We start from the raw sequence: 27,473 nt of genomic DNA on the forward strand, positions 1-27,473 counted from the left end.
CTGTGCATGTATGCACATGACATCACAAATGCAGCAAGCTAGCTTCGTTGGAAAATGGAGAACCCTGCATCAAATAGCAGCTGGAAATACAGCCATTCTTTTAATTTTGTAAGGAGAAAGGATGACAAAAGATCAATGTATCAGTAATTACTGTAATTCAGTATATTATGGTATAAATTAGTCTTCTATAATGCATTTACAGATGGTCCAAAATGCTGCTGCAAGGATGTTGACAGGCAGACGGTGGTTCGATCACATCTCGCCCGTTCTTATTTTGCTAAACTGGTTACCAGTCAAATTTATAATTGTTTTTAAAATCTATCTTAACTTTTGTTTTTAAATCTCTTCATAACCAAGCACCATCTTATCTTTCTGAGGCAATCTCTATTTATAAATCAAATAGGTCCCCAAGATCCAGTAATCGTGGTCTCCTTTCTGTTCCTAGATCAAGGTTCCAGGTGATTGAGCCTTTGCTGCTGCCTGTCCTAGTCTATGGAACAAATTACCAGCTTCTATTCTAGTTGCACTCTCTTTGCCAATATTTAAATATCGGCTTAAAAAACTTAAAAATCTTTTGTCAATAGCTTTTATCTAGCCTTGTCAACTGTATTGTTATTCTTTGCTTTTGTTGTTTTGTGGTTTCTTATTTGTTTTATTTAGTTGTATTGTACAGCAATTTGGATCAACCGGTAGTTGTGTGAAAGTGCTTCATATTTCTATCATATTTCTAAAAATGATAGAGACAGTCAACTTATAACAAGCTGAACTCCAGTCACTGATAGTATTGATAGGTTTAGATGAGTTGCAATGGTGTAACTGCATCTTCGAGGATCCCTCTTCAAACCTCCTCAAGCTCACAGATGACACAACTCTAATTGGCTTGATAATCAGAAGCCATGAATCTGCGTGCAGATGGCAAGTTTAATGGCTGGTGTTAGTGTGAAGCCACAGAAGCCTGTTGCTGAATACTTCAAGACAACAAATATGATTGTGGACTTCTAGAGCCAACTCGAAACACCTGCTGTACTTTAATCAATATCTTGAACGTGATCTGAGTAGCATCCATACACTGTGCTTCCAGCACACGTTTTTGACATTTAGATCACTAAAACATACTATGTCAGTGAATAAACTTCTTCTAATGCATAAACACTTAAGATACAATGAACCACTTCAGAAATGTGCATATGTTTGTTAAGTAGGGATTCACAATTTAAAAAATTGTCTGATACAAATGAGCTGATGATTTATTTTTTCTATAATTACAGTATGAATGTTACATGTATAAATATACAACACCACTACAATGCATACATAAATAAATATTGAGATTTGATATTAGGGCCTACATTTAACAGTGCTATCAAATTATTTACAAAGATAAATCAAAGATACATATACATATATATATATATATATATATATATATATATATATACTTTAAAAGTAAGCATAAAGAATTCAAATAATAATATTGCTCAAAATCTCTGATATTGACTCATATTGTACCCATATATTGTGCATCCTTCAAGATTAACATAACATTAAATGGAATTTGGTGTTTTTGTATGAATATTGATCTATACCACCTGCAGTGGTGCCTTTGCAAAGTTTCCAGCAGTTCTGACCTGTCTTTGCAGGCCTTGTAAAGATTTTTATGTTTTTAAATGTAAGCTGAGCATTGTGTAAAATGTTTTACATTTTAGAAGCTGTCAATATATGCTGTCTATATACATACAAATGTGTGTGCTTTACTTACAAATATGAATGGGATCAGCTTGATATCTTGCAACATCCGAAGAAATTCCAGCCTTCTTTTATCGTCTAATTCTTTCTGGGAAATCATTGAGCCTGTGTTCAATAATAGGTCAGTCGGTGCATAAGAACACGTTAGCCTTTAATGTATCACCTGTTCAGCAAAAAGAGTCATTAGAGTCATTAGCCTGCTCTTCTTTCATGACCTCTACGAGTCAAGGTCCAACATGTGGGCAGTCAGGATCATTAGCAGTCTCTCATTTTTTAAAAAATGGCATTCAAAAGGCATAATTCAGAACCACAAAGGACAACCGAGCAAAAGCCCTGTTAAAAGATCCTGAACGCACGGCGAAGATTGACACGGAAGAGAGGAAATTGTAGAATAAAGTTGTTATTTTAGTTTTCTTGCACACAGAAAGCATTCTCATAGCTTCATAACATTACGGTTCAACCACTGACGTCACATGGACTATTTTAACAATTTCCTTACTACCTTTCTGGGCTTTGAACATATCAGTTGTGTTACTGTACAGTATATGCAAGGTCAGAAAACTCTCGGATTTCATCCAAAATATCTTAATTTGTGTTCCAAAGGTCTTGTTTGGAACGACATGAGGTTGAGTAATTAATGACAGAATCTTTGATGACAAGGGGGTCAGTAAATTATTTATGAATTGTTGTTCTGGAAGTGGACTTCTCTTTTAAGTAGCACAACTGTTTTCAACATTGATAATAACTTATATATAAAATAATTTATAATAGAATGATTTCTGAAAGATCATGCGACACTGAAGACTGAAGCAATGATACTGAAAATTCAGCTTTGCCATTCTAAGAATGAATTGTATTTTAAAATATATGAAAACAGAAAGAAAAAAAAATAATAAACTCATTTTAAAAATTTTAATAATAGATAGATTTTAGTTTCAGTGGATGTGAGCATTATGAACTGCAATGCAGCAGTTCTTTCTCACACATTAACACACACGCATATAAGCACACACATTCTCACACACGCATTCACACATAGTCACTCTCTGCACACTGAACTCTCTTTCTCTTACTATGCTTTAGCACTTGTCACCATGAGGGATTGCTGGGGGTTTTGGCAAAGCCCTTGATTATGCATGAACAGCATAACTAAAATAGACACTGATAGACCTTACTATGTTTGGAGATATTATGACATTAATCGCAAGGTTTCTTTCTTTTTCTTTTTCTTTTTTTTTTTTTTTTTTTTTTTTTTTTTTTTTGACAGTTCAACGCTTACACATCTTCACCACACTGTATGAAACACAGGTGAAACATATTTTTATACTCCTTTTCCCCACTTAGAGACAACTATAAATAAGCCATATGGATTTTAGGTTCATTTCTCCATAAAGTTTAAACAGTACTGATCAACACAGTAGTACAAGAGGGCTAAAATCGTGTGTTAAATAAGATGCCCGTTTTACCAGTTTTAAAGTATATGATGAAAAATACATTTAAAATAATAATTAAACAAAAATGTGCAAAAGTAGCATTTATCCTCACACAATGCAAAAAAAAATAAATAAATGCATTTCCTCTTCAGCCAAAATGAAATAATTATCTTTCATCATATCTGATAGCAATAGTTGCAGGGTTTCTCAGTAACTATAAATCAGCAATATTTGAAAAAGTATTATTTAGGCTCACAAAACCTTGCATTTTCTGCAGTGCGTTGCGACAAACAGGTGTTTAGAAAAGTGCTGTGGTGTTGTTGCTATTTAACACTGTGGGGAAAAAATAATAATAATAAAATTAAAAATGCTTTCTTCCCCAGGGGACCTTTAGCCCGGTTGTACCCTATATGCAGTAACTGTGGTATAAGCAGAATATTATAGCCCAGACTGTTGAATTTTAACATCAATATCTCTGCTGAGGTACAATATCACCTCAGGTGCACATTAAATTTTCAATAATTCAATGGTCTGATGTCAATTATTCCATAATGCATGGAATACAGACACTAAAATAAAAGTTGCAGAATTGTTATTTCATTATTCATCATGTCCAGTATGAATGTACAGTTTATGCAGAACATTTTTTTAAGAATAGTTGTCTGGACACGTTACTACACAAATGTTATGACTACAGATGTTCTTTAACTTCTTACTAAGTTAAGAATAGATCCCCTCATTCCCACAGGGACATTAGTCAACCAGTCACGCGCATCTTCTTATTCTCTTCAGCATTATACAGCAAAGCCCACGAAAGGTGTTAAGGTGTTTTCTATTGATTCAAAACAATGCGGTTCTTTACTGTAGAGCAGAGTAAACACATCCATCGCGTTTTGTCACACTGTGCAAGAATGGAAAGACTTAGAGGAAAAATGGCAGTTGCTAAGTAACCATTTTAGCGGGTAGAACAGCAGATGGCGGATGGCAGTGTGTTCATGACTGATTCTGCATGTGTGTGTTTGTGTGTGTATGTTTACATGAGGCAGATAAAGAGAGAGAGAGGGGAACCAGAGCAAAGTCCCTGATGAGAGGACCAAGAGATCATCTCTGCATTCAGGAAATTACCCAAGCTACATCATGTTCAAAAACATCACACGACCTCTGGCATCTATTTGAAGTTCAACAGTATCTTAGATCAAGGCGTGCTATTTTGGAACGCACTATAGATTTGCCGTACCGCTACACTTGTAAAACGTTCAGTTGTTTTAGTAACTGTAAACACACACATGTCGCTGACATACAAACAGTTTGAGAGCCATTTTGAGGCTAATGATCCATACACAGATTAAAATCAAGCAAACAAACAAAACATGGCATTTACAGCTACAAAAAGATTTAAGAACAGTGTTTAAGAACAATTGAATAACTAAATTAATTTATGATACACTTTGTTAGTAGCCTGTAGTTGCAGTTGTTGATCAGTTGTACACTGTAAGAAAAATAGAAAATATACTAGTAATTTTCCAGGACATTATCCATTACCCACTGTAACCCTGTAACCCCGAAAACACAATACATAATTTAAAATGCTGCTGAAAAAAAAAAAAAAAAAAAAAAAAAAAAAAAAACAATACGTAAAATTGTTTCATAGCAGATTGTGCCCTATTTTTTACAGACTTTTCTTAGAGTGTAGCATACTAACTTACTACTAATACACTGCTTAAAGCATAATTGTTGAGAATGTGTAGTATTACTAATTTACTATCTATTAAAAGAAATAAATCAAAAAAAAAAAAAAATAAAAAAAAAAAATAATAAAATTGTATTTGTTCAAAAATGTGTATGTGTTCAGTAATTCAATCTATTTAAAAATACAGTTATTTTATATTTGATATTATTTTACAAACACATCTAAATTAACATATACAAAATATATTTTTGCTGAGATTTGATGTTGTGACAATTTTGTGTCGTGATTATGCAATGACGTCATTGTGCAATGACATCACAATGTCATTTTGCAACTTTTTGCAACAAATCAACCTTCCTTTAGCAACTTTCTCTGAAAAATTTGTTGGCAACAGGTTTTAAGAGGCCTATGCTACTACACTTAAAAATATAATAATAATAATAATAATAATAATAATAATAATAATAATAATAATAATAATAATAATAATAATAATATTGTATTTTTTGTTATTCATTGTGAATCTTTTTTTTTTCAGCTGGAACTTTTATTTTCGAATGCGTAGAAGAACCTATATATACACGATACATACTATCAAATCACGTCGAAAGGTCATGTGGAACGTAGGCGGAACTACAGATGATGCGCAAAGACTAAGGAAGTGCAAGTAAGTCAAACGCTGTTTACAAAAACAAAAAACAAAAAGGTCGAATGATTCTGAAAGTGTAGGAGAAAATGAGATGGAATTTTTCACCATACTCTACCTTTTTGAGTCAGAGTACACATACGATGAACTTAGACGTTATTCATAGCATCGTGGACGTGCATCCCAGAGCCTGTGCTACACAAGCTTTTGTGCTTATAAAGTATACAAATTAAAAAAAAAAAAAAAAAATGGCCACTCGTTTCACTAGGTAAGACCCTTCTGCCCTTTGAAGCTGCATTTAAACTAAATTTTGGAAGTTCAAAATTGGGGCGCCAATTAAGTCCATTATATGGAGAAAAATCCTGAAATGCTTTCCTCAAAAACCATAATTTCTTTACGACTGAAGACATGGACATCTTGGATGACAAGGGGGTGAGTAAAATATTTGTAAATTGTTGTTCTGAAAATGGACTTCTCCTTTAATAGTTTGTTAGTAGCGAGAACTGGATATTATAAATAAATAAATAAATAAAAGCGTGACTATGTACCTTTATTTTTAAGAGAGTAAATAATTTTGTGTAAATATTGTGTAAATGCCAGTAATAGACTCGGCACATCTGCTGTGGTGATGCAAAGGTGATGTGTCTGCATAAAGCTTTGCAGGTTTCCACAGAAATGAAACGCCCACTAGTTACAAAGTTCTACCTAACATTGTTCATTACTTTGCGAGTTTGTTTATGAAATAGTTTGGCTAATTTCATTTTGCTTTCAGCTACCAATCAGCATGCAATTCTTTCAGCTCCGTTTAACACGCTTTAACATTTAAATCCATTCAGCAGAATTCCACAGACTTTCCCCCAAAAGCGGCACAGAAAATGCAGAAAACGTCAGCAGATTCCGACTAGACCTGGGGCAAAAACAGCGTTTAACTGCACAGAGTTTTAAACAAATATTTTTCTGTTCTTCAACCACAGATCATCTTTGTAGGATCCCTGTTCTGTTTTCAATCCTAGTCAAAAATGCTAAAGGATTCCCGCTGGGATTTCTATTATAATCTGACGCCAGTGGAGCCTATGGGAATTTTCTAATAGGATTCCAGCAAAGAAAAAACAGATCTTTTAGAACACCTAGTTCCCAACAGGACTGCTGTGATTCCCAGTAGGATAAACGCCACTGTAGGACATCAAAAGTTCTAAGAAAACCTTTTAAAACCATAGCTCCAAGTGGAACTGTACTGTGCTGTAAGTTATACACAACACAAGTAGACTACATGTGACCCAGGATCACAAAACCAGTCATAAAGGTCATTTTTTTCAAAATTGAGATTTATACAGCCTCTGAAAGCTGAATACCTAAGCTTTCCGTTGATGTATGATTTGTTAGGATAGGACAATATTTAATTGAGGTAAAACTATTTGAAAATCTGGAATCTGAGGGTGCAAAAAAAATCAAAATATTGAGAAAATTGTCTTTAAAGTTGTCCAAATAAAGTTCTTAACAATGTATATTACTAATCAAAAATTAAGTTTTCATATATTTACAGTAGGTAATTCATATAATTTTACAAAATATCTTCATGGAACATGATCTTTACTTAATTTCCTAATGATTTTTGTCATAAAAGAAAAATCAATATTTTTGACCCATGCAATGTATTTTTGGCTATTGCTACAAATACACCCCAGCGACTTAAGACTGGTTTTGTAGTCCAGGGTCACATATAACATCCAAAAAGATTCTAAGAATCAAACAATGCTGAATTTGTTTCAGTTTATCCAGTGGGATCTTTGATTATTACAAATGCTTGTTTGATCCCCATTAAGATTATTTCTAAATCATGACAAGGGAATAACCATTTTTTCCCCACAGAACACATGTTAGCGCTCATTGGAACCTTTCTCCTATTGCAAAGCGATGTATATTTTCTTCTGCTGAAACAGATGTGAAACATTAACGCTGGATGGGGAGCCAGGTTGCTGTGGAGTCTGTCATTAATATTCATACCTCATAGAGGTTGTATTTGACTAATGAGGTGCCATGTGGCCAGAGGAACAATTACAAGTGATGAGAGCAGCCTGGTGGGAAGGTTTATGTGCAACATGGTGCCCAAAGGTCTTGACATCTGCTTACTTTGGGCAATGGCACTTTTGGACATGGACTGGCTTCTGGTCATAACATGAATGGTTGTTGTATGAGCGCCAAGGGGCATATTGCAACATAACAAAACATAGCGAGAAACAGCGAGTCTGTCTGGGGTGACGTGCTGTTAATAAAAACATCTGCTCAGACAGGAGTGGTGGAGTGACTGCTGTGGACAAATGCAGAACCACACACAACTCAAATGCTTTAAATGCTAAAGGAATACTTCACACACAAATTGCAATCATACGTAATCTCATGATGTTCAAAAACCACATGATTTTATTTCTTCCAGATAACACAATATGTATGTCTAAGCTGCACTTTTCTGTGCAATGGATTTAGATTAATGGTGTGTAATATATTTATAATCTACGTTAATATTGCAATTGTGGTTTAAACAGTATGGGATTTGACATTATTGAGTATATCGCAAAAACCCAAACAAAAACACAGACTACTGCGTGTGTACATTCACTGTGTTCACGCTTTTACTGTGTCATTTAGTCTATTAAAATATATTTAGAATTCACCCAAAATTTAAGATAAGGGGGCAAATATGCCCTTGCATGACTTTTATATGTGTTTTATATTTATATCATCTGATATAGTTAATATCACACTAGTGTACAGTTGTTTTGTTTTTGTTTTGTTTTTTTTCTCCAAATATCAGGATTGCAAATGTTACATTTAATTTTTATAAAGGCAGCAGCTATTTGCACTAATATAAGTATAAATAGCAATAAAGGCTATTTACACTAAGTGCAAATAGCATATTTTCTTAGTGACAGATGCTTACATTAAGTACAAATATTGATGGACACTGCAAATAGCAACGGATTCTATTTCCATTAAATATAGCTACAGATCCTATTTACACTATGTTAATATTTTCTGCTATTTATACTACTTATTGCAAATTGTGGCAATTATATGCACTGCAGTATTGTAGTACATTATAAAGCAGAATGCAATAATAACATGTTGAGTGTAAATTATAATTTTAATTCAAATTATTCAATGGATGCCACCTTATTAGGACGATAAACCCTCCCTACACAAACCCTAACGCTAACCTTACCCAATAATTTCTTTCAACTTTTTGATTATTTTTTCATTTATTTTTTTATTTAAAAAAAAAAAAAAAAAAAAAAAAAATGAATGCCTTTGTAATGTGAAATGAGATTTTAAGTTGGCACCGATAGCCTTGTGGGCAGTGTGCCAACATATGGCGTGGTTGTGCTTCAGGAGTCCCACCTTGTGGACCTTTCCCACCCCTGTCCCCCCTCTTTGTCCCACTTACTTCCTGTCATAGTTCCACTGTCCTTTCAAGAAAAATGCAAAAATAGCAAGAAAAAAAAAAAAAGAGACGAAAACAGTTTGGCAAAAGGCAAATTTGAACCTGGGTCAATTGCGTCAAACAGATTTTACTATTTTCTTTTGTAATTTTGCGCTATTTGCACTTAGTGTAAACAAACACGTTTTAGAAAACAGTCCAATAAACAAGAAGTTAATATTAATTGTCTGACATTTAGACACACTTTCCTGTTTTTAATCTCTTTCGCCAAGGAAAATAGTTCCAAATAAAGCCACAGCAGAACTGTTTTGCATCTCTAAGCAACACATTATGGTGTTTCGTCAGCTGTTTGAGCAAATTAGTTGAATGAATGATACAATGTCTCACTCATGCATTGATTTGCTACCACCCACTGGTGATTTTAGGTTTATATTTAAAGTATATTTTTCCTCCATACATCCATGCATACATTTAATTAGGTCAGAATAAAATAAAATAAAATAAAATAAAATAAAATAAAATAAAATAAAATAAAATAAAATAAAATAAAATAAAATAAAATAAAATAAAATAAAATAAAATAAAATACAATTGAATTAAAGTTAAAAATGCTCACAAAAACTTTTTTTTTTTTGTTTCTGCTGCAAAATGAACACTGAACAGAATATGAAGAATATCAAAAGCTTTGAGTGTCAACTGTCCTTGGCAGTCCTAAACCCATCAAAGTACCAACACAATAACATGTTCTGCAAAATATTGTCTAATTACTGTAATAGACAAAAACAAAAAAAAAAAAAAAAAAAAAAAAAAAAAAAAAAAAAAAAAATTTGTACAGACTAGTTTTGTATAGTTTATATAAATGTTCTAAAGCTATAAAATTGTTTTGTTTGTGGAAGAGATGATGGAAGATTTATTTTCTTAAAAAAAATAAATAAATAAATAAAGGGGTTAAAAAAGAAAAGAAAGAAAGAAAGAAAGAAAGAAAGAAAGAAAAAGAAAGAAAGAAAGAATGAATATTTTGTCATCATTTACTCAACATTTACTTATAAAATATTGTTTAAACTTTAGTAACACATCCTCACAAATGACAACAAAGATTATTTTATTTTCTTTTGCATGTTTTGACTTCCATCAAACCATAAAACAACAGCATAAATAAAATAATCATGTGTTTTAGCAACATCTTTAAACTGTTAGAAAACAATTTGCGATTGTATTGTTTATGATTTACATTTTACACTGTGCATTAAAGCAGTGCATTTCCAATAGACTAATCACAGTTCTCACTGTAATCACATGCCATTTTAATTGTGTATGGTCATCAGTCATTTCTACACATTTATAATTGGGGATTATGTTTTGTGCACACCTATTAAACATGCCTTAGTGCTTCACTCTTTTCACTGAACAGCTTTCCTTCTTCTTTTCTTGTTGTTACTGGCACAGTAAAGAGCAATTTAGTCTTTCCATTACTGATTAGTCTAAGTAGGTTTTTGTTGAGATGATTTTCTTACATTTTTACTGACTTATTTGGCACTCTTAAACACTAGAAAATAAAAGATTGCCTACCATTGTGGCCCCCTAGTCCTGACCCTATTGTGCATGGATTTTAAATTAATCATTTAAATTTAATATAAAAAATAAATAAATAAATAAATAAATAAATAAATAAAATAATAATAAGAAGTAAATAAAATATTTAAATTAATAAATATCACTGTAATATTACTAATATTACTAAAATAACTATCAAATTTACAATAAAATTGCAATAAGTAAAATCACAATACTAGTATTTATGGCTGTCTTAATTTCTTCATTTAAAAACATTAAACAGTCAAGCTGTTATTTTGGTGGGAAACCACAGACAGCACTTTAAACTTCTCTTTTGTTGACAACAGTCAATTTCTAAGCACTTATCATTACATTATTGTGAGAATTATTGTGAGAATGGTTGGTGCATATTCCGGTCCCAAATGCACATTACAAGCGACTTAAATTTAGAGAACATGCTGAGCTTTTGGGAAAGTATTTAATGTGAACAGAGCCACTTTGAAAGACCAAAAACAAGTAATATATTTATCTAATTAAACTGCAGCCTACGCAATTTGTCACTCTAATCCATATAATGATTTTGGCTGCATTTCGATAAACCATGCAGCCCCATTTTATATTATTAGTAGTGAGGTAACATTTTGTGCTTTGTGAGCAATGGTTCATTTTCACTTTAGAATAGCTTTAGCTACTTTGACACCTGCATTACTGTGTTGGTTACAAAGCAGATTTTAGTAGCTTCAAGTAGGCTAGTTTAACATTCTATCAGTTAATTAAATAAGCAGTAGGAACTGTAAAATATACCCTATTTACATCTTTTTGTGAAATGTTCTGACATAAATAAAGATGATCTTACCAGCCTTAATATATGCTTAATATGAAGCTTGGGCTACAACCAAGCCCTAAATAAACCCCACCGCGAGCTTCTGCTGGCTATCTGTCTTCATTAGTTGCTTCAAAGTTTAATTACACATCAGTGCTTGTGTCAGCACATTGCAGCACGCTTGAAATCCTCGTCATATCGTCTGCTTGATAATGTTACTGCACATATTTGCAATGCAAGTTATTAAAATCACCTTTGTCTTTATGCTTGCACTCTATGCTTTATACCTCTCCATTCGTATGAGACAGCGGGAACAGCTTTTATTGTATTTTTAATCAGTGCATTGCTTTAAAAAGGCTTATCCTGACACTAGAGCTAGACCTCTATTCAAACGCCTGCAACATATCTACTGTAGAACATATTATATGCCTTACTGCTCCATAATCACATTTACAGTTCAAATTATGCTTCGCTCATTGACTCTATTTAATATTTATCCATATGTCTGCATATTGAAATGACATGTTTGTTTATGGCTAAAGAAATTCTGTTTTAATTTGTTTGCACAATTGTCAGAATAAATTTCATGCATCACTTTGACTTTGACCCTAATCCACATGACTTCACTGGTAGTCTGGAAGCATTTTTTTTTTTTTTCGTAACTGAAGCACGAAAGATGTCCCTTCATTTTGTTTCATGTAACTTTTGATTGCAGCTGCCTCCCAAGCTCTTCTTCAAGTATGTTCAAAGATGGAAAGCCTTTTGGTACATTGCTCATGTTTTACAGTATGTACTTCCACATTATTTTAAGATTATATTAGATTTTATTAGAGCCAAATGCATTACCCGTGTAAATCATAAATTATTCATCGACCTCAGTCTGCATCAAAAGTATCTTTCTATTCTGCTGATGCGAAAAGATCAAATTCATTTCTCTGATGTCAAATCAGCGCGTTCTCAAATATACTGCAGCAGATTTAGTCAGTATCTCATCCTAACAGGTGACAGAGATCCAACCGTAAACTAATTGGATGCGCAGTGGTCAATCACATCTGCTTCTATTCAGCCGTTCTATGTAGCGTGCTAGAATGGGAAGTCTGCACTTGTTACTGCTGCTCAACCATGCAGTCCTCACATCCGATAAGCCTCCGGAGTGTGTGCTAGGTGAGAATGAACCTGAGAACACACACAGCGGGAGGTAAAGAGATTGCTCCTTCCATACACACTGGTGCTGTGAGAAACTAATTTACTGCATAGAGGGGTGGGCAGGCAAACAGAACACTGCTTAAATTGGTGATGGATTGCACGTTTTTGCATCAATTCAAATCACATTATTTATTACGCAACTAGCATTTATAAAATGAGAAATTTTAAAATGAGTCTAGAAGCAATGTCCTTGAAGATTTCAACTGACAGCGCCAACAACAACCCTCATCCCCAAACTTCTAATGATCATTTAATGTTTGTTTTCCAACTAGCCCCACATTTATTTCTTCATTAGGCTATTTTGATGTGTTTTTGTGGATCTATAGGCAGGGGTGCAATTCCAAAAGTTTGGCCCAGAACAAAGGACCCGGATTTTTTCGAATTATAGAAAACGTGGATGCAATCAGACAGTCCAGTCATTAAAATGGAATAAAATATAAGGCAGAAAGTTGTGGATTAATAGATCAAAAGTAGGGCTGAACAATTAATCAAATTCAGCTGGTGGACTTGCTAGTGTGTGTGATAATTAAACTTAAAAAAAAAAAGCATTGCAATTTGATACAGTTTTAAACCAGTTTCTTCACTTGAAGAAATGTTTACAGAAACATATTGCTATTGTAGTAAAAGGTACTAATTCAAAGTAATAATAAAATATAACATAGTGAAATGAAACTGCCCATATTTTGTGTGCAAAAGCATCCTGTCGTTAGAAATATCATGGAAATATCACATTTGTTAATGCATATTTTGTGTTGACAAGGATTTTCGAAAGGTAATTTCACTTGCTTATTTTACAAGATTAACAATACAAGATAATAATAATACTAATTAAATTGTTTTAGAAATTCATGGTTTGTATGATACAGTGGATTACCACAGTTTTTGATAATGTATTTTACAAATCATAAAACTGATTTTGATTTTTAGGGGAAAACAAACAAAAACAAACAAACAAATACATCTGGATAAATAAAACAGATTATTATTAGTAGTAGTAGTAGTAGTAGTTATTATTATTATTGCTGCTGCTGTTAAAACTGTAATTTTCTTAACCCTTTAACTGTCACCGTCCACTCTGTGGGACGCCTAAGTTTACTTTACCATATTGCAAATAAATTCTAATCTAATCATGACAAACTATACATCATTGGAAAGGTCTAAGACTCCTAAATAGATATTTTACCATATTTTTGTGTTACAAATTAGGTAGGAAAAGTAATAGATTAATATATGTCAAGAGTGCAACTTAAAAAATCTAAATTATAACATGAGTTCTGACCTTTGTCACAAAAAGACTTTCTTTGTTTCCTTTTCCTTATCAAGCTTTAGATATCATAAGAAATTATTTATCAGCTCAAAACCTAAAATCTCAAAATTCATCCTTTGAAAGACATTTTAAAATCAGACATTGCACTATCATGGAAAATGTACATCAAAATCATATTACAAAATGTTTTCATTCGTGAATTATAAAAATGTAAGTCTGGATAGTGCATTTTTATGTTCAGAAATGGGAGTGACAGTTAAAGGGTTAAAACTGTATAAATTCTATTGATTAGACATTTTGATTATTAAAATTAAATAAAATGTAATATGGCCCTTTGAAACATTGGGGGTTACTGATACCACCGTGCCTGATTAAGCAGGACATTCAACACGTCAAATGCAAGAATAGGCCTTATTATCTCTGAAATTAACAAACACATGTAAACACTATTTAACCTAGTACTTATTTGTATCAGAGGGCCTATTTACAATCAGGTTTTAATAGCACTTGTCACACAGCACTATTAGACGGCCTGGAGGGAGAACAATACTATATAGTAAAGCACTATATTATTATCCTGATTATATAATTATATTATAGTATTACATGATTATCTGCAGTCTTGTGTTTACAACCAAAACATAGCTATGCTGCTATTCAGAAGAATACCACTCTTGCGCTTCTGATGTTGCTTGAGAAATTGTTGGTATATATCCATGTTTTGGCAAAAAATATCCTATTATAAACTTTTTTCAGTTTATTTTGTATGTTTGAATGTCTACTCGTACACAATAAATAAATAAATAAATACATACATACATACATACATCTACAAATAAGATAAACAAAGCATCTTGTTACCAGAACTCCTCTAAGACCTTTTTATTCACTTATTTTACAGTGGATGTTCTTTGGAATAAAATGCAACAATTATTCAGGCTGTTTTTTTCACTTCTATCAGCTGTCACTTGGAAATACACAGTTTGGATTTTGTTATTAAGATGCCACTGGCGAAGAAGTAAGTGACGAGAGAGAGAGAGCGCAAAATCTTCCGTATCAAAACAAATTACTTCATGGCTGTCTCCGACATTTTCCTGAGTGCTCATTATAGCACATATAGGGGCTGAAAAAAGCTCTCAGGGAACAAAAGGTGTAACATAAAGCACAGCATTCATCAACACATAATCAGACTGACAATGTTGTCATCCTCTGAGGCGTGCATTGTGGCACAAGTATGAGGAAAATAATATTTTACACGTCAGCGTCGCACCTCCATTGAGAGCTTAAGAACTGGAGTAAACACTGGCCCCTTGGGCCCACCTGAATGGGCCCTTTCCAGGAAGATTAAATATGGGTTACGAGATGCTGTCAGATGGGCCGCACAGAACTCGTAGTACTAAGAGAGACAGTAATTATGACAACCGGCTAGGCAAATACGTTTTTGTCACCACATCCAATGTACAGTTGCTTTAGGCAGCTCATTTAACTCCATTCAGTTAGACAAGAGACTACAGCGCACAACGCCGGCAGTCTTTCCTTATTGTCTTCTGTCACGAGCCAGTTGCACATTATAGGCTTGTATTGAAATTCACACCAGCGAATCAGCCAAAGCAGTACATGACACACACAAGCGCACATTAATATGAAAACAAGCTTTAACGGTTCACTGTAAATTGACAAATGTAATGAGGTTTCTTGTGCTGGTCCTAATGATCTGATCTTATCATTCAACACTGCAGCGTTTTATTGATAGGGCCCACGAGCACTTAGTGTTTTCTGCATCTCTGCATCTGAAATCAACAGAAAACCACCAAGCTTTACAAATCATGTCGATTTCATTGAACCAAGTTGGCTCGCTAATCTCTTTCCCATTACCTCACAATGCGGTTTTTGATTTCTCTTGCTGTGTTTAAAAATAACAACCCCATCCATAGGAAGTGTCCCGGCCACATACTGAGATTCAAAGGCTGCCTGCTTTAAAGAAAACTAGCAATCCAAGCGTGTCAATCCAAGCAAAATTGCTTGCAAACAGGACAGGAAAAATATGCTCTGACTATCATGCAAAGCCCATCCCTCCCCCCTCCTTTTTTTTTTTTTTTTTTTTTGCATAGCAATAAGACTGCAGTTCTGAACCACAGTCAAAAGACACGTTGTATAGGAAATTAACTTTTTATAAAGACATTCAAAAACAAAAACATTATAGGCTGTATGGAACGCTTATATAAAGCATTCATAGCTTTTTTTCTTTTTATCAGTACTGAAACACCAAAGCGTTCAATTGGCATTGTTAGCATATTATTTATTCATTTTGGAATTTTGTTAGTTGGGCTGTTAGTGATCATTGTTGGATAGTGTTTTTGGTCATATACAGCATCTTTACCTGCAGTTTAGTCCATGGTGGACGAAGTACACAAATCAAGTACTTAAGTAAAGGTACAGATGCGTATAATAAAATATTACTCCCATAAAAGTACTCCTTTTTCAATTTAACTTGAGTGAAAGTACAAAATGACTCGATTTTTTATGTACTTAGGTAAAAAAAAAAAAAAAAAAAAAAAAAAAAAAAAGTACTAATAGATTTATTTTGCAATTTTATATAGGCTACTTCATTTCATTATATATAATGCTACTGCTCAGAATACCTGGGATTTTCTCAAAAGAATCACTATATGGAGTCAAGATATATTTTGTTGTTGATATGGACTGTGTTGATGAGAGTGATGTAGTAATGTTCACTGTGAAGCTTACACTGTGACGTACCTGAGAGAAAACAGATTTGACCATCCAATGTTCACCATTAAGAAAAAGTGTTTAAAAGCTTTGTTTTGCAGAACATCACAGTTATATATGACATGAGAATAAGGCGTGAAGTTAGAAAAAACATTTAAAGGAAAATATAATTATATTTTTTATAATGATTGTTCCCCCCACCCCTCCCTCAAACCTTGCCTGAGGTGTAAAAACACCCCTGGCCAAATGCCCCCAGTGGGCATCACTTCCCACTTTACTGTAACTACTGTAGTTACCATGTTCTGAACATCCTTTCTTTTCCCCTCAGATGCAATCTATCTAGGTGGCTGAATAAAAATATGTGTACTTTATGTCTAACAATTACCACAGCTTAACACCAGCAAGTTTGTTAGCTAAACGGTTAGCATCAGCTAACAATATTTACTTATTTTCAGTATGGTTATGAATAAACATTCATATCTGTGTACTCGGCTAGTTGATCCAAACAATATAACAATTTATGTCGTTGATAAACAATAGAGGTCACATTGGGCTAAATGCGTAGCATTTCAATAAAACTGCTAACATTACAGCAGCGGGCAATATGAACATGCATGAGTTATTTTATTTAATCTGTCTTATTTGAATGTTTCATTTTTTGACAGGAGGTCTGCTTGAAGCATTTCAGTGGGCTTAAATAGATCACCCTTTGCAGCACATTTAGTTCACAAACAACTGACAGTTTTGACCTAAATATGATTTTCAGTTACAATAATTAATCCTAAGATTCAACATTAGTGTAATGAGGACTCGTAGGAAGCATATAAGATCCAAGTGCGAGCTTTAATAAACAGATCGTAGTCAAACAGGCAGGGTCAATCTCCAACAAACAGTGTGACAAAGACAAAACAATATCGTAGTCCACAAAACAGGCACAGTCCCAAAACCAGAGAGAGCAGTCCGAAAAGTAACAAATGAACAGGGCTGTGAAACTTGGCAAAACTATGGCAATGAACAGACAAAACAATGGCAAAAACAAAGTAAAACAATAACAAGAAACAAAACCGAAACAATCAAAACAGGGCAATAAAAACAGGGAAACCGCTTGGTAGAGTCCGCAATAGCAAAACAATACTTTGCAGTAGTCTGTTTGGAAATGGCCTCCCTTTATGGCCACCAAACAGGAAGTTACCAACGAAGCAGCAGAGGGAGCAGCAACAGTCAGTCAGTGGGTGAGGGCTCCCTCTGCTGGCGTGGCGTTACAATTAGTAACTTACTTTTCGCAGCATCATTCTCGCGTCAACACGCTCACGAGATCTCCCCGTTCTTGTGAATTCTGTTATCTGGAGACTAAACGGATCATTCGAATCAGTGAGTTGTCGCCTCAAACTGCAATCCGATCATTCCAATTCATGAATGAATCGTTTGGTGTGATTTGCAAACCGATTGAAAAGAATCAGTTTATTCATGAATCAGACACCACTTGTGCGTCTCGGAGCGCGTGATATATTGTAAGGAGTAACGATATGTTTTATGAAATGTAGTGAAATAGGATCATAAGCTTTGGAATGTGGTGATGTAAAAGTAAAATTTACTCAAAATAAAACTACTCCAGTAAAGTACAGATACTTGAAAAGACTGTAAACTGTCCACCACTGAGTATGGAGTTGTTCACATGAAGCATGTGCAGGTGTTGAACATAGAGATCATTGTTGCCATTGCTGGTAATTGACAGGATGCTTTTGTTGGCATCAGTTGACTGTAGGTAAATATTCACTTTGTTCAGTGTGTTTTAAAGTACCGCTTAACTGTTTTGCTTTGTGAGTTTACCTCACCAAACAAAGTGTGTGAGTGAGCTGTCCAAATGATTCAGACTCAGCCAAATTGAATTAGACTGTTTCAAACTCGTTTGACCAATGATAATAATAATAATAATAATAATAATAATAATAATAATAATAATAATAATAATAATAATCACCTTTATTGATATATGCAATTAACCAATGACTACAATTCTTTTTCAAGAAGAAGAATTGTAGTCATTGCTTAATTGTGTTTATGATTTTTTTTTTTTTCACCACACACGAAAACTGGCACACACACATATACATCCTTGCACTCAGTAATGAATAGTTCTGTCATGTTAAAGAGGAATTTTGTTAATTGTGATATATTGCAATTACACTATTCCTGCCAATGTGTAATTAATTATATATTTACTCAGAAGAAGGGAGCACCCCCGGTGCTTTAGAAATAAACGGAGTCAACCGGCCCGTATTAATCTTGATTATCATACTTTAGAACAATGCGCCAGGAATAATTGTATGTAATTATCTGTTGTCTAATGCCTGTGCAGCAACTAATTGAAAATATGTTAGACATGGAATAATCATTTCCCGTCCCCTGCAAAGGCAAATGCTATTTGCTTACTGTACTGTACATTCACATTTATTTTTTTTGTTTAGAAGTGCATACATGGCTACTGACCCATCCGTAAAGGAAACTGTGATCAAATATAGGTTTCATATAGGGTTGTGAACAGTTTAATTGCTTGCTGCCATGAAATCGATAGAACATGTGTAAGCCTGACCACCTACAATTAGAAAAATAAATTCAAATGACTCACTTGCCAAGAGGAATATCTACATCTGCTGAACTTTTTCCACTTTTAACTGAACTTGAGATTATAATTTTCCAACTGATAACTTTTACAATTATTGAGCTGCGTAAAGGCGTCGCTCTCAGCAGAAAAGAACCATTCAAGCAGATTGTTTTTTATCATGTTGCAATACTTGTAATTTCCAGTCCACAGCTCTCAGCATTTTAACCAGTTATAACTTGGTCAGAACTCTAACGTACTCTGTTTTAATCAGTAAATAATTACATCTACATAACAGATCTTCAAATGACGTCAATTAATAGTTTTCAGTGCAGTAATAGTCAGTTTAAAAATTACCAATAAAACAAGAACAAATAGAGCATTGTGATTTCCAGCAGTGTGATTTCAGTCGAAGCTTAAATGTTTTTGACAATGTTTTGTCTGAAAGTTCAATGTCTTTTTTTTTTTTTTTTTTCTACAGTTTAGTTCCTGATTTCAACACCAGTTTAAATGGGTTTTCTCAGAGTGCTGTTTTTTTGTTTTGTTTTGTTTTGTTTGTTTGTTTTCTTTTTTGCTCCACTGTAATGTAGCCACCATGAAACAAGATGATGATGTAGACAACTCTAGTGCAGGTTATTAACAACGAATGACAATACACCACTGCTGAATAAGACAATAAAACAAATGAACCACTGAGAGGCCAAAACTAACAACAAGATAACAAGACAAAATACCAATGAAAACATGACATCGGGAACACAAGGTCACATGACATAAAACAAGAAACACATAAATGAAACCAAAGTCAAACAGATGGAATAAAGAAACACAAACCTAGACAGATGTGATACTCAGAAAATCTAAAGTCTTTTTTTTTCTGTTTTTGTGAATAGTTTTCTGATTAAATGCCTGAAGTAAGGTCTGTGACACCTGTGGTTAAAATATTCCTGCTTTATTCTAAAGTTAATTTATTTCCATTCAACCTTTAAGGAAAAGCTTTGTTTGTTTGTTAAGACAAAAAGAGTTTTTGGAAGCTTAAAGTCCGTTTCACACTGAGCGTGATGCAAAAAAAGTGAATGGTGCTTACACACCGAGTGTGAAACGATTGATCGTCTTCTTTTAATTCAACAATGCCTTCTTTTCCCCTCAGGTATGTATCTCGTATATGGATAGTTTGGTTCTAAACCAGAAACACAAACTATAATGCTTACAAGAATACTTAAATTGAGGTACAATTAGCATCAAGCTACACTTGCAATTGTATGTGCTTATTACTGTTTTTTTTTTTTGTTTTTTTTTAAATCATCATCAAATGCTTCTCGATCTAACTTTCAACTGAGATCTAAAGTCTATTATATAATAGGCAGACATTATAGAACAAACTTGTATGTCTTAGAAAGGATTAAATGCGACACCTGTGACAATACATTTAGTTTAAACTGCTTTTATAAACAGCACAACCACTTTCATTTATTCGTGCAACAGCAGCCGCTCTAGGCACATGATCTAAGCTCAAATGCAATTGGACGGCCCATTTCGTCTTGCAGTGACTGGGGAAAAAATCTATACACAGGATGATAAAAAAATCCTTGTTTTTTCATGCCACAAATGATCATGCTTGGTGTGAATAGTTCCACAGGGATCTACTGTTTAGATTCAAAAGCTTCAGTGCACCGAGAACATTCAAGAATATTTGCGCTGAATTTTCATGTTCAGTGTGAAAAGGCCTTAATAGTTGTGATGGTAAACCAATACAGTCTGGCGATTTTAGGCTTCAAAAAAAAAAAAAAAAAAAAAAAGTTTTCATTTGTAAAAAATGTTCATAATGAAGAAAACATCATAAATACCAATGCAGTGCTCTATAGATATTTTCAACTACAACAACATAAACGTTATTGCATGCTTTTGTGGTCCAAACTTAACTTCTGGTAGACATAGAATCAATAACAATGGAGTCCCTCTACAGTAGTAGATTATTTCTGAAAACAAGCAAAATATATAACAAGTAAGTTACATTAGCTAGCAAGTTCAATCTATGTCTTGCCTGGCTGCCAAGCCTCTCTTCGCACAGCGGTGATCCATGCTCGCCGTCTCCCCTCGTCTTTCTTACAGACTTACACTGAATGGGCCTCATTCATGAAACTTGCGTAAATATATTAGTAAATTCGGAGTAATTTGTGTGTAAAACAAACCTTCCCAAAAAACTCTCAGGTAAATGTTCAGTTTGATCTTTAAACATGGGAATGTTAATTAATTCCAATCATTCATAAATACTGACTTACGCTCATTTACAATTAGCATAATCGCCACCTATGAATTACAGCTACGCATAATGCGTGTCCAGGAACGCAGTGGGATATTCTTGTCTACTTTCTCAGGTTTGGCTCCAGTATATTGCATAAATGCAAAAAAAAAAAAAAGGATTAGTAGGCTATATGCCTAACATTAAATATTCGATTAACATGTGTCGACCAAAGAATTTTTAGCCAGCTGCAAAAAAGGCATCCTTCTAAAAACGGCCAGCTGGTGGCGCTTGAGAACGTTTTGGTGGCACAGTGTTTTTCCAGCTGACGAGCTTGCTATGATTTGGAACAACCACGAGGGCAATAAATTTTTAGCATCTCATTTTTACGAACTTTACTAAATATAAAAAAAGCACTATTGATTTCTCCATTATTGTTCGATGGTTGGTAGGTATTTGTCCCGCCCTCCTCTATTTACAGCTGGGTAAATAGTGACAGTGACAACGATGCGTTTTACAGCTCTCAACTACGCTATAAATAAATAAATAAATAAATAAATAATAGGGTAAAGGGCAAACTGACTTGTATTTATTATGGGAGTGCATCAAAATTCAGTGTCATCAGTTTGCTAAAAAGAACACAGAACATTTTACGCACCATTTACACATGGTAGGGAGCAGGTGTACATTCCTTTCGTACAAACATTTTGAATGTTTTTGTGAACATTTTCATGAGTTCAAAAGTATGTCAATATGGCTTTACAAATGATTTACCCAAAAATTTATTTTTGTTTCATGAATGAGGCCCAATGTGTGAGTTATATATATGTCTACCGGTTTGCATTTATAACTGTGCTCCACTGTGTTTCTGCGTAAATCAGACGGGCTGACTGAAAATGCGAATCCATTCTCTGCCAGCAGGAGGTGCTTTTGGAGCAGCTTGCCCAGTAACTAGCCAGACCAATGAACAAACACAGACCAGAAGGTAACTTCGAGCCAGGCATGTGTGTCCAATGAAACCGTATATATACGGTTTATATTACAAACAACAAATAACACTCTATTCTGTCTACATGATTTTTAGACTTTTGATTAACTGCAACAGATTAAAAAAAAAAAAAAAAAAAAAACCTGATCAAAACATGAAGCCTAGTTATCATGTCCAAACTAATCTTGGAAACTACAGGACAAATTATGGTCATAATTTTTCAGTGGAAGCCTTTTGATTTATTATTATTATTATTTTTTTTTCATCTGCTACAACGAAACAGTCAGTAAAAGGTATAGCCTAAAGCTGCGTTCACACTAGCAGACTTCTGTCACTGCATTTTGCCAAGGGCTGGCGATGAGTTTGCCAGTGGGCGTTCTCACTACTTTTTGCATTGAGTATGTTTATCTACGGCTGAGAGGAGAACGATCACATGAGCTCTACTGTCTTCTTTCCTATTGGCTGTCACTCCTGAAAGTTGCTCTTCATTTGCATAAAGTTGAGGGATTCTGAATTTTGTTGCGTCACTGGACACGCCCCATCCGGTCGCTGTAGGGTATGCCGATCTTGTCGCCGGAAATCGCCAGCTCTCCTTTGAAAGGAACGGGATCGTGTCGGTTTGTCGCTGCCTGTCGCTTGTAGTGTGAACGGGGCTTAAGTCAGAACAAGCTAAAGGAGTTTGATCCTCTTATCTTAAAAAGAAAGATCTCTAGGGGGATTTTGAGTCAGAAAGGGGTTAGGGTTTTTTCTTTCAAAATGAAGTTTGAACAGTAACAGTTTGTTGGCATTGTCAAGTCAACATAATTACCTAGAGTGTCAAATGCTCTGGGTACAGAGGTCAGAACTGATCAAACAGTGGTTAGAGAGTCTGGGCATTGTTTAGATGAAGCATGACTCACTCTGGTCAAGTCATAGCGTTATGATCACGCCACGTCTAGAGGATCTTAAAATAATGAAAAGGGCAAATAGGAGGCCATAAAGCAAAACCCATGTTCTGAGCCATTCCGGAAAGAAATTACAACCATTATGACAAGGCAGAATTACAGTCTCTCAGTCTCTTGATAGAATTGACACAGCTGTACATAACAGAATGCGAGCTCATAATATTAGAGAAAGTTATGTAGGTGTGCTGTGAACTGCTCTGCATATGTTCCAGTGAAATCACAAATGAAATGAACCCGGTGTACGGGATAATCAAATATGTATTTTAATGGCGACACAGGGCTTTGTCAGGGAATTGCTACGATATATGTGCAAACATCTTCACATTTTCTTCACATGCCCCTGTATAGTTCAATAATTCAGGCATCAATATAAGCCACACAGCGCAGTCCCACCTGTGCCCTGGTTTTTATTCAACGCAGATACATTGTCGGATGCAAATATTGACCTTTGTGCGCTCCCCAAGGCATGTATTTTGCAGTGTATGATATTGCAAAGCATCAATATGCAAATCAATATCAGGCCAGCAATATGTTTTCATGGTTGAGAGCTCCTGTTGGCTAAACAATTACAATTATCAAAGTTCATTCTATAACTGCAGCCGTTTTGTAGGGGCCGTTTCTCCAGGCTTCAGTGATTTGAATCCTTTCGGGTGTATATTATGTTGAGTGATGGCTGTGCAAGCACTCTCTCTTCCTTTACCCTTTTGATTATCTCTCTGAAATGAGTAATACGTGTATTCGTAATAAATGGAAGCGCAAAACAAGAGAGCAGAGCGTTTGTTTGTTTGACATTTAGTCAAGCGTCTTGAGTGGGATGTTGACATACAAATAATAGGCTTGTGTTGTTATGGTTCCTCCATAATATGTACTGTATCATTCATAAATTGCAAGTCATTTAATACTTTTTGAAAAGATCGCTTCGCAGAAATACTCCGGAGGCATTCCAAAGTGTATTATGAAATTGGTTTGGCATTCCAAATCATAGCATGTGGATGTGTCAAGCAACAGTAATTCCAATCTATTCTGGTTCATCATGCACACAAGTGTGTCAAACATGTATTTAATATACTTGGGTGGTTGAACAAGGAATACATTTTTTTTTTTTTTTAACGTCAGGCCGTGCTGCACATGCTAATGACTTTTGCCATTTGTAGCTACGTTGTCTAGATTGTAATAAGGTCATTGCTAATTGGTTGGGGGCAACCTTATTAGCCTATGAAATGTGTGAGGAAATTAATATTAACTCAATGTGGAGTGACAGTAATTACTTGTCAGAGATATTATGATATTATAATTGAGGTCCTAGTCTAGCAACATGGAAAGATTTATTTATTGCATTAGCTTTTAAATGAAAACTCATTAATATGAAAGATGTATAAGCTATAGGAACTACATTTGTGTCATGTGACCATATATTTAGAAAGGAACCTTTCTATACAGCTAACTGTATTTTAAAGATGTATTTTGGGTTTGTTTGGTTATTTATTTATTTTTTTCTTTATTTCATGACACAGCAAGTTTTCTACATAACAGTTAAAATACATTTTGTATCAAAGCAGATTCTTTCAAGTCTAAACATTTATTCATGAACATTTATGGTTAGAATGAAGATTAATATTTGCCAACTGAACTGAACCCTGAGAAATATTGCAATACTACTGTACACTTTTCCTGCCTTGTTTTGGACATTTTTTTTTTAGAGAATACATAAAATGTGCAGCAAAATGTTATTTATCTCCCAATAATTCAGTTTAGCACCTGTCATGAGAGTTTAAGTTCTGCTGAATAATTTTCTTTTTTTGCCTATATTTCTTTTCATTTTCAGTTCAGTCTACATATAATAGATAGATAATATTATTCAATATAATTCACTATAATTATTAAAATGTAATAAAATCTATCCTACGTTACATTTCTCCATAACAATAGGACATCTTGGCACAGGTTTCCTCACTCCCCTTCTTATAATAAAGTAAAAGTGGTAGAGGACCTGGCAACATGTCCTTTAATATCTCATACCAGCTGGTGAACGGTACTTTCAGGGTGAGGACCAAATGTTTCCTTCATATGCTCCTTTGGTGAGAATTGGACATGGTGATTGGTTTTTGATTTAACAATGTCATCACTGCACTGAACGGTAATTTTATAAAGCAAGATGGGTAACTGGCCAGTCTTCGCAAAGCACTTGAAATTTGATAAGACTAATAAATGAATCTGACAGGTCAGGTCACACAAAATTAGAGTTATGAATTTCAATTATGTCATAAAGCTCACATCAGGATCAGAACATTGTACGTTTCAAATGAACTCACAAATGGATTAACAGACAATGTTTGGTTATTACCTAGAAGCCTCTGAACTTATCCTGAAGCGTACCACGAGGAACATAATGAAAAAGCCTCATGTCAAAAAAAGTTCTGATGTTTCAGTTCTGTTGAGTGCAGTTAATTTCCAGATGCAAGCCATATCAGCCCGGCTTCTAGGCATACAGACTCAACGGGCCGTTTCAGCGCCAGCTGGCAAGAGATATCATTGGAGTGACAGGTGCTCTGACAGTGGGGCCATTCTCTCCTTATTCCTCTACATCCAAAGCACTATCTTTTCACAGCCTTATTTCACAAAGGATATGATAGATTGAGTAGGATAAGAGTGTCTGAGGACGGTGGAATAAAAAACACTAGATTTGAAGAACCAGCCACACTTTACTCTCTCATTTTTAACCATATCCTGTTTGTTAAATCATTATTTTGTTGCATATCATCACAGTTTCATCTTTTGAGCATAAAAAAGATTAAAAACTCTTTAAATTATTTTGAGCATAAATGAAAGTAATTTATTTTTTACCAAACTGATGACACAGTAAGCATTTGGATGTTGCTACTGCAATGCTCTACCAGCTGAACTACTGTATATTTAAAGACAAAATGCATAAATAATGCATTTTATGGAAAAATGCACAATTTCTTGCACAACACTGGTTTATGACCCCAAAACACTTTAATGTTTCTGTAACATATATATGGTTTTTCTGACAACACGTTCTCACTCCCACCTCGTCATATATTGACGCTTGGTCAGGACCCTTTGGCGTCACTTTTTGACGCACAGGTACCCCTTTAGCATCATTTTTTGGTGTGTATTGCTTTGAAACCCTTGACGTAATAATGCTGACGCAAAAGGCACTTGGAATTTTACCGTCATTATTAAATTATACGTTGGGTAATAATATTGCCATTATTGCGTATATGTTAGGATGTGATTTTTCAATGTAAACAGTCACAAGTTTTATTTGCATTTCATTATTTACACATTTGCGAGCTCATAAGCCAACCCCTGCCCCTAAACCTACCATTTGTCAATAAAACACAATATATCACCGGCAGATACAGATACAGTCATCATTTATTCAAAAAGTATTAATATTCCAAGTCTTAAGGGGCAAAACGATTGATTTGTGAGAGAAATAGACACGATCCGTCCCGGTCTGCCTGAAAGCTCAATCTTTTTGTGCGTAAATAAATTTAAAAAAGGCCCTATGTCAGTGGAAGCCCTATGTCAGTCTTGGTTGTGAAATGCCATTGGCTCTCGTGTGTCTCGTGACCAATTGCGTCATGCTAATGTTCGGGAGTTTTTAAATGACGTATGAGCACATTAACGGAGCAGGATTTTCAGCGATTAAAACCTTATGTTTTACTTTCTTCTTCGCATAAGGATATCCAACTTGATCTCATGATAATTCGTATGTATTTTACGTAAAATGTGGTTCCACAAAACGTACATTTACTTACGTTTGTACAGGCAGTACAATACTGACGTATTTTCAGCATTTAAACGTACAAATACTTACGTATTTTTAGCATTTAAACGTACAAAACTGACGTATTGAGGACACCTAAAAACGAATCCATATGAATATTGAAATAACTAATTTCATAAATTAGTTGCTGCATAAATTTCATCATTATTGTTGTTTTTAGTTGTCATACCAATGGCCTTATGTTTTCAGTTGCACTTTTAAATAGCTTAATAGTTTATTTAATATGAAATTATAACATTTCTGTTTTGTGATTTCTGCTACCAGTTCGTTTCCAAGGATAGGTATACATAATGTTAAACAAGACTACACTTTAAAATAAATAACATTTCTGCAATCGTGTAACCATCCA

This window comes from Labeo rohita, chromosome 14 (genome assembly GCF_022985175.1).
Source record: "Labeo rohita strain BAU-BD-2019 chromosome 14, IGBB_LRoh.1.0, whole genome shotgun sequence".
Classification (NCBI taxonomy): Eukaryota; Metazoa; Chordata; class Actinopteri; order Cypriniformes; family Cyprinidae; genus Labeo; species Labeo rohita.